Here is a 9,644-nt window from a genome sequence, read left to right on the forward strand (position 1 = left end):
GTGGTTGTGGTGGAGCGGGAAGAGGGAGGCAGCTGGAGATGGGGAGGGAAGGAAGGGAGGGGCAAGTGACCCTTCCCTGGGGCCAGCTCCCCCGCTGACCCCAGTAGGCACCCCCATACTCCGCGACCCGCCAGGGAAAGGGGGCCCAGGCCCATCCAGACCAGGCCCAGTGCAGCAGCGCCGCCCGGCCCCACAGAGCCCGGGACAGTCCACCCAACCCCACCACAGAGAAAACTGCACCCACCCCACCATCCACTCATCTTCCAGACTACATAAGACAATAAACACCCAGGCTGAGATCTTCCTCCACCTCTCCTGTATCTCCCCCTCCTGCAGAGGGAGCTCCTGAAGAGAGGAAAGCTCCTGCAAGATGTGACAATCTCCCCCACCAGTTGAAGAGCCCCCCAGGTGGCTCGATGCACCGGCGGCACCCCGCTCCAGGGCTGGGCCCCCATGCACCCACCCGCCCACAACCCCGGCAACACACCAACCAGGACCCAAGCCCCCGAGGCCCGGTCCGGGTCCCAGCCCAGAGACGGAGCGCCCCCAGAACCTCACGCCCATCCCGGACCCACCCAGGGGCAGCCAGGCTACCAGGTCAGTAACCCACGTCCGTCAGCACAGACCCTCCCCTAGCCCCGCTGCACGCAGCCGCGAGGAAACAGTCACCTGAGAGCCAACAGAGCCCCTAACCGGACATGACCGCTACCCCGGGTTGAGCCCCCCAAGGAAGATGCCTCCGGGGAACCCCCCGACGTCCTAAGCCTGTCCCTACCCCCACACCAATCACAACAGTGAAGGCGGGACCAGACTATGACCCCCCACCCCCACTAGGTGATGGAGCTGATCAAAGGAGCCCAGAGCAATTGATCTGATGTGGTGGCAGAGGCTGTATCAAGACTAATGTAATCTAATAGATAATTTCTATATTGGTTAGAATTAAGATTATTTTTATTTTTCCAGTTCATGAGGACTGTTTTCTTGGCTATGCATAGGGCACTAGTTTCAAGATTTAGTCAATCCAAAATTACATTATTTGGTAATTTATGGGGCCACGTTGTGTCCCTGTATGAGCTGCAGTGTCTTTGGTTTCTCAGTCACATCCAATGCTCAACCAATCAGTGAACACCATTTTCACCTGAGTCTACCTCCCCCTCTGACTGTGTGTGATTTTCTCCTCATATACAAAGTCCTGTTTTTTTGGTATCATATCACCACATTAGAGCACTTCACTCTCACACTGCAGGCTTACTTGTTGTTCCTAGAGTATTTAAAAGTAGAATGGGAGGGAGAGCCTTCAGTTTTTAGGCTGCTCTTCTGTGGAACCAGCTTCCAGTTTGGATTCAGGAGACAGATACTATCTCCACTTTTAAGATTAGGTGACCCTAAATCCTCCCTTAGTTATGCTGCAATAGGTGTAGGCTGCTGGGGGATTCCCATGATGCACTACATGTGCTGCATGTGGTGTTTATACACCACGGGTACTTGTCACTATCTTATGTTTTGTCTCTCCGTCAGTTTATTGGTCCTGCCTTCCGCTGCGCCTCTCTGACCCTGCTGTTGTCCTGCTGGAGGTCTCTTCCTGTTTAAACAGAGTTCTTCCTCCCCAGTGTCACCATGTGCATTTAAAGAGGATCGTCTGATTGGTCAGTCTTTATCTGAGCGTATAAAGAATCTTCAGATAACTGTTGCTGTGAGGTGCAGGGGCGGAGCGTGGGGGTGGCTTACTGGGCTTAAGCCCGGGTTGTTTTGTCAGAAGCCCGGGGTCTTTTGGAGTGTAATTTTTTCATAGTTAGATGCCTGGCTGACAACTGTGTGGTGTTTCGACAGAAGAACGGAGACGGCTTGGTTTGTAATGGAACGTATATATTCAGCAGTAGTTCGCCATTTTACATCTCACCATACACTTCACTTCTTCTCTCCTTCCATCATCCTTAGTCACAGAGCCCCCTACTGGTAACTGAGTATATGTTCATATTCAGTCCCCCTTGTAAGCAACCCTTCACCATCTTAGCAGTGTATGTAAACACAACATCTCTCCTCATTCTCACAGAATTCTACTACCTCAGTATTACTTACTTAGCATGGCAACATTACTATTTGCACAGAACATTATCAGTAGTAAACTTTGCAACCAGACAGCATTTTCAATACCTATTTCACTTATAACATTACTGGGTGTTTGAACTATACCCGTGATCTTAACATACAATCTTGTTATGGTGCCTAAATCGTCCTTTATAATGAATACTTGTACCGTTAAGGTTACTGTAGTAACTTAACAACCTTAAGTCACAAAACTCACAAATAAATCACAGTAAATCAATCCTCTATTATACTTGGACCTCAAAACTAGCAGTATGGAACTTAACATTAGCACCCAACAGCTCAAGCGTGTTTTTTTCACTTTTTTTTCTTTTCATTTTTTTTTTTTTTAAACTCATTTCATAACATAATCCTTGGTCCAAGCTGGTAACTGTCTCGGTCTGTTAGGAACAGAAGGTCTTTTAGGAGTTTCTCTTGTGTTATTTTCAACCTCGTCACCAGCCTGCAACGGCTCAGCATTCTCTGCGCGGCAGAGTGAGAGACGGGCTGCATTCCATCTCTTTCCATCACTCAAGATGAAGGTGCTCAGTCCAGTCTGTTGCTGCACTGACAGTGGATCAGTGAACTGTCTCTCTCCCTTCCCCACTCGGAAAGGTTTACGTATCCGCACCCTGTCACCGACCACAAGCTGGGGAGGTTTTGCCCCCCTCTTTGCATCAGTGTAGTGTTTACTCTTACGTTGCTGGTGAGAGACTCTGGCCCTGCATTGGTCATACTGTCCTGTGTCTTTGGGAAACGGCAGGACATTTAGCTTTGTTCTCATGGGTCTCCCTCTGAGAAGCTGGAACGGAGTTGCTCCAGTCGTTGCATGAGCTGTAGCACGGTAATTCTGTAGCATCTCTGTCACGGCGGGCTTCCACAGCTTCTGGGACACCTGTGCAGCCTGAACACAGTCCTTCAGCACTCTGTTGAATCTTTCAACACACCCGTTCGCTTGAGGGTGATACACACTTGTTCTGATGTGCTTGATGCCCCTTTCCGTCAGGAAATCAGCAAAGGCAGATGAAGTGAATTGTGGTCCATTATCTGTGGTAAGCTCACAAGGGTTTCCCTCCCGTGCAAAAACTGAAGACAAGAACCTAATCACAGTGTCTGTAGTAGCTGATGAAGTAAAGGCTACTTCTGGCCATTTGCTGAAGTAATCGACCAGTGTGATGGCAAACCTGCAGTCCTGCAACCCGCGGTCAAAAGGTCCAACAATGTCAACGGCCACATGCTGAAAGGGACCATCTGGAAACTGAACCGGCTGTAAGGGAGTAGGAGCAGTTTTGGCCGTTTTGTCACACAATTGACAGACTGAGCACGATGACAGAATCGCATGGACTTGAGTATCCATGCATGGCCACCAGTAAAGCTCTCTGAGCCGCTGCTTTGTGCGAACTATGCCCTGGTGACCTTCGTGTGCGAGGCATATCACCTTTTCCCGCAGGGACCTTGGGACCACCAGACGTGTCCCCCGGAAAACCAACGGTGATTCCACAGCAAGTTCATGTCGCACCAGGAAATACGGCTGTATCTCAGGTGGGAGAGACCTTTTCACCCTAGGCCAGCCTGAGCGGATAACCTGTTGCAGCAGAGAAAGGTCAGGGCAGTCCTCACATTCAGCTTTAAAATCCGTCAACGGTGTCGCTGTCAAGAGAGGAGAAACTTCAGCTATCTCCAAGAGAAGGTCTTTTTCAGCATCAATGTCAGTGCTGGAGTACATCAGGGGAACCCGTGAGAGGCAGTCTGCGATGACATTCTGAACACCAGGACGGTACTGCACATCATACTGAAAACACATCAGCCTTGCAGACCATCGTGCGATTCTCATGCCCGCTCTGTTCATACCTTTGGTGCTGAGAAGGGTAGTAAGAGCTTGGTGGTCAGTACGAAGTGTGAATCTGCGGCCCCATACATATGTACGCCATCTTTCCACCGCCCAGACACAGGCTAACGCCTCCTTTTCTGTGGTGGAGTACTTTCTTTCAGCAGGAGACAGTGTTCGGGAGGCGAACGCCACAACCCGCTCCACTTGATCTGGATGTAACTGTGTCAACACAGCGCCTAGCCCATAGTCTGATGCGTCTGTGGTGATAAAAGCAGGTAAGTCAGGGTCATAGACGGCAAGTGCGGGACTTTCCAGAAGGAGTTTTTTCAGGTTACTGAAGCTCTCATGTGCTGCCTCGTTCCACTGGAGTTCGACTTTCATGTCTGTTTTCAGCAACTGTCGCAGTGGTTCCACCAGTGTAGCATAATCTGGAATAAATTTACTGAACCAGGATGACAAACCCAGGAACGAGCGCAATGCAGCCATATCCTTTGGAGCAGGAGCCTCAGCAATAGCAGTAAGGTGATGTTGGCTTGGACGTAGGCCTTCCTTTGAGATTACATGGCCCAGGAATGTGATGTGTGACTGGCAGAAGGAACTTTTCCCAGCATTAATCTGCAGGCCGACATCTCTGAGACGTTGGAGAACAGCTTGCAGGCGTGTATCATGCACCTCCTTTGATGTTCCATAGACGATGATGTCATCCAAGTAGTTGCGAACACCAGGCAGATCTTTCAGGACCGTTTGCATCATTTTCTGGAACGCCGAAGGTGCTGATGCTAGGCCAAATGGGACACGTGTGAACTGGAACAGTCCCTCATGAGTGATGAAAGCAGTCAGCTTGCGGCTCTCCGGATGCAAAGGTAATTGGTGGTATGCTGAGCTGAGGTCAATCTGGCTGTAGTGAGTGGCACCTGCCAAGTCAGAAAACAGATCCTCCATATGAGGAAGAGGATGGCAGTCAGCAATAATGCTCTTATTGGGTTCACGAAGGTCAACACACAGTCTCAACTCCTTTTTTCGCTTTCTGGCCACGACCAAAGGACTCACCCACTCAGCTGCATCGATCCTTTCAATTATGCCAGCTTTGAGTAAGCGAGAGAGTTCTGCTGACACCTCTGTACGTACACTTAATGGCAGGCGTCTCAGCTTTTGGCGTACAGGCCGCACATTGTTGTTTACCTGTACTTTATGGATGAACCCTTTAACACATCCAAGTTGAGCTGGTGGAATAGGATCAACATTGTACACAGCAGACTTCTGGTTAGACGAATCCGGCTCATCTGCAGTTTCATCCTGAATACGGTCCACTTTGCCTCCGACGATGCAGACGTTCAGTGCTCTAATGAGGTCGAGGCCTAATAGTGGGGAACCAGCTTTGACAATGTAGAAGGAAGCAGGAACTTTCTCATTCTGTGCATGCAGTGCAACTGATGCAGGCAGACAACCCATCACAGCCAACTCATCTTTAGCATAAGTAACTAGTTTGACTTTAGGTCGCACCAGTGAACAGTCTGCAAAATACTGTCTGTAGATAGTTTCTGGCAGAATAGACACAGAAGCTCCAGTGTCTACTATCAGCTCTACTGTCTTAGAGCCACCTTGTACAGTTTCAATGTCGACAGTGCAGGTAAGCTTATCTTGAATAGCTGCCATCATTTTAGCATCTTGCACGCACAGTACTGCCAATTCTGGAACCACTACTTCTCTCACTTCACTGACTGACGACTTACATACCTTGGCAAAATGTCCTTTTTTCCCGCAGTTATTGCATTTTGAAGAAGCAGCCGGGCAGTTTTTATCATTAGCTAAGTGCTTGTGAGAACCACACCTGAAGCACTTCCGCTGCTGCTGCTTTGAACCTCCCCGTTTGCGTTGGTCTGGAGTGCAGCCTTTAGCGGGGCGAGGTCCTCTCCTCTGGTGAGAGTGGGAATTTGCCGCGTCGACTGTCTGAACAGGCGCGGTCGGACACGAGCCGGGTGTGGAGAGTAGAGTAGCGTTTTTGACTGCTGCTTCTACCTGGCTCGCAATAGTTAGAGCCTTATCCAGTGTGAGTTCATCCTCCAGTAACAGTTTGTCTTTCACAGCGCTGAGATGAGCATTGGAGATCAACTGATCTCTTATCATTTCACTTTCCATTTGTCCAAAGTTACAAGATGAAGCTAATGCTCTCAGAGCCACCACATACTGAGAAACCGTCTCATCCGCTCGTTGCATACGCTGTCTGAATGTATGACGGCACGCCACGACATTCACTTTCGGCACAAAGTGCTTCTCCAGTGTGCTCATGGCGTCAGCATATGTATCACCTTGCTCCGGTAACGTGTAGAATAACCGCTGTCCCTCCGGGCCCAAGCAGTGTAGCAAAACAGTGCGTTTCCTAGCATCCGGCCATGCGTCTCCCGTGGCATTGATTACTAGCATGTAATTGTCGAATATTTTCCGCCATGTAGTAAATGGAATCGGCGGCTCACCCACATGTGGAAGAAAAGATGGTGGACTCGGAACTGATGCACTCATCCTCGTCGCCAATTTGTGGTGTTTCGACAGAAGAACGGAGACGGCTTGGTTTGTAATGGAACGTATATATTCAGCAGTAGTTCGCCATTTTACATCTCACCATACACTTCACTTCTTCTCTCCTTCCATCATCCTTAGTCACAGAGCCCCCTACTGGTAACTGAGTATATGTTCATATTCAGTCCCCCTTGTAAGCAACCCTTCACCATCTTAGCAGTGTATGTAAACACAACAAACTGTATAAAACAAAAAGTATACACAATATTCGAAGCACATAGTGCACACTGTGGGAATTTACGACTGTGCGTGAATCCCCCCTGATATTGGTATGATCCGAGCTCAGTCACTAAGCAACTGAGCGAGAGGGCGGGGCAGCTGCTGCCTGTGAGTGCGCTGTTGGAGAAACGGAGCCAGCCATACTAAGGAGAGCTTAAGTTTGACCAGGTACCAAAGCAAATCATTCCTACTGTACAAATAATGTAAATATGACGGTGCATCACGAAAGATTGATATCAAACTGATCACTTGACCAATATTACGTTACTCGCTCTTCAAGTGAATCAACAAATGGTGAAATGAAAAGACGAACAAATGCTATTTTTTTTAAGAGAATCTTAGCTTACGTGTGTTTATTTCATATTTTCAGTTCTTACCCTCCCCGACTAAATCGGTTTCAGTTATGTACTGAAATATAAGAATGGACATTAGAGGGTTCTTTCAAAGAAAAAACTCAGGTAAATGTTATTTTATATATTATGCTTTGTATGTTGTTCAGTATATTTCTATGCAAAACAAGAGGGGTTTCAGTACACAGCAGGATATTCACATTTGTAACCAGATATTTACATACACTTTAGGGAGAAAACATAAAACATTTTTACTGTACAGCATCAATTTAGAGTAAACTTTTGTTTTAGATAAATATTGAAATATATTTTGAATTAGTTAAATGTCAGAATAAAGAGAGACAGAGCTATCTATTTTTATCACTTTCATCACATTTAGGAGTACATATACACTAAGTTTATTGTTAATTAATAAGAAAACTCCAGACGATTCCATTCTGAGCTGAAGAAGCTTCTGATAGGTTAGTAGAGTCCATGTGAGTAAATTGGTGGCACAGCTGTGGATGCATATAAGGCAAAACACAGAGTCTGTTTCTGTGACATGGGAAAATCAAGAGATGTCAACCAAAACACCAGGAAAAGAACTGTGGAGCTCCATAAGTGTGGCTCAAGTTTGAATACAATTTGGTGCCATTTACAATTAAGAAATACAGATAGTTTCTCTCTTTACTCTTAAAGTTAACAAATATGTTTTTTATATTTATCAATCTAAAAAAATAAACATTTAGTCTGATTTGATGTTACAATTAAAAAAGTGTTTGTGTTTTGATCTGAAGAGTTTGTAAATATCTGGTTTCACCTGTATATTTGATGATTGTCAGCACAAAGAGAGAGAGAGAGGAAGAGGGGAACAGAGAGGGAGAGAGAGGAACAGAGAGGGAGATGGAGAATGAGGACAGAACAGAGATGGAACAAGAGCAGGTGAGACACACATGTTAGTCAAATGGTTGTTTACCAAAAGTATCACCGTATCATAGGTACTCATGTATCTCGTACCTAGTGTTTCTTTTTAGGTTTGTTATTTTTCAAATTCTATATTTATTAAGTTATGCAGGCTTGTTTGCACAACAAGGCTAAATAATTATATAAACTTTTCTCAATCTAAATAGTGTACTTTGGTAGAATTAAAAAATTAGTGTAGTGCAGGTCTATGATGATTTTTAGTGCTACTTTCATCTAGTTCTGATTGTGGTTCTGTCTTGGTTAAATCCCAAGTAGTCCTGATTTTGAACTCTTGTAGTCCTGTTTTAATTCTGGATCAGTTCTGGGTCTGGTTGAATTGGGGTTTAGTCCTCGTGTCTTGATACAGCCCTGACCTTGTTCTGCCTTGCTGCTTAATTAAAAAACTAGTTTCAGGTGTCCTGCACATGTGATATATATTTTTCCCTATATGAAGTCATTCTTTTTTGAACAAAACTCAAAACAGAGCCTATTAATCTTTCCCTCATTTCTACCCCCCCCCCCCCCCCCCCCCCAAAGGAAAAAAAATCCCACATGCATACTACCCTTTTGGGCTAAGCCCCGGGTGTTTCAAATGTCTGGCTCCGCCTCTGGTGAGGTGCTGTGTAAAGTATTGGGTGCTTCCTCCAGCCCTGTGTGAATGTCATTGCCCCGCTGCCTGTGGTTAGTGACGATTGGTGTATTTGTGTCAATCCTTTGTCCAAATATTTGCCTCCTTTGGCTGTAAATAGCGCTGAAGCTCCGCTTCCTTTTGCACTGTTTAGTTTATTTCGGGGAGCTGGGTTGGAGTTTAGAGTCAGCACTTCTCTGACGCTGTGTTTGTTATTTTGGCCTCGGTTCACCCCGGAGAGGCTTTCATGTTATTGTCACATTTTTAGCTGCTGTTGTAAACCATCCTGACTTTGATTTGGGGCTTTGGTCGGGAACACCCTCGTGTTGTGCTCTTACCACCGTGGACGGAGACATAACAACACGACAGCCTGACATTTAAATAATATCAGAAGGCTTGGTCAATTTTAACTCACCTTTAAATCTGGATATGGTGACGTTTGAGTTAAAGGGGGGTCAGATTAGCACTATACCAGGGCTGACTTAAGCATGGCCATTCACTGCAAAAACTCTAAATCTTACCAAGTATATTTGTCTTATTTCTAGTCAAAATATTTTGTATTAAGTGAAGATATCTGCCAATGGAACAAGTGAAAATCTTCTAGATTCAAGATCCACTGTCTAAAAACAAGTTCATATATCTTACTGAGATGTTATTCTTTAACTGATTTTGTCTTATTTTAAGTGTGGTGAGATTATTTTGACTAGAAATAGGACACATATACTTGGTAAGATTTTGAGTTTTTGCTGTGTTTAAAGTTTAGCCTGTCATTATATTCATGTATTTCCTCCTGCAGCAGTTGCTCGGAGCAGTTAACTTCAGGCAGATCTATACTGATCAATTTTATCCTTGGACTACTCTCCAGGAGCTTTGCATGAGTCACAGTTCAAAATAACCCTTCTTTATTTTATCCTGAAACTACTCCCCCTTTTAAACCAACTTTCTTCTAAGTTGACTGTAATTGGCTGTAATAATTACAGTAATTTCTTTTCTCTATTTTGTACATTGGTTC

The sequence above is a fragment of the Copadichromis virginalis genome, linkage group LG2 (genome assembly GCF_057382275.1).
Source record: "Copadichromis virginalis isolate Kocher_CV1m ecotype Utaka linkage group LG2, C_Virginalis_male_GT1.1, whole genome shotgun sequence".
NCBI lineage: Eukaryota > Metazoa > Chordata > Actinopteri > Cichliformes > Cichlidae > Copadichromis > Copadichromis virginalis.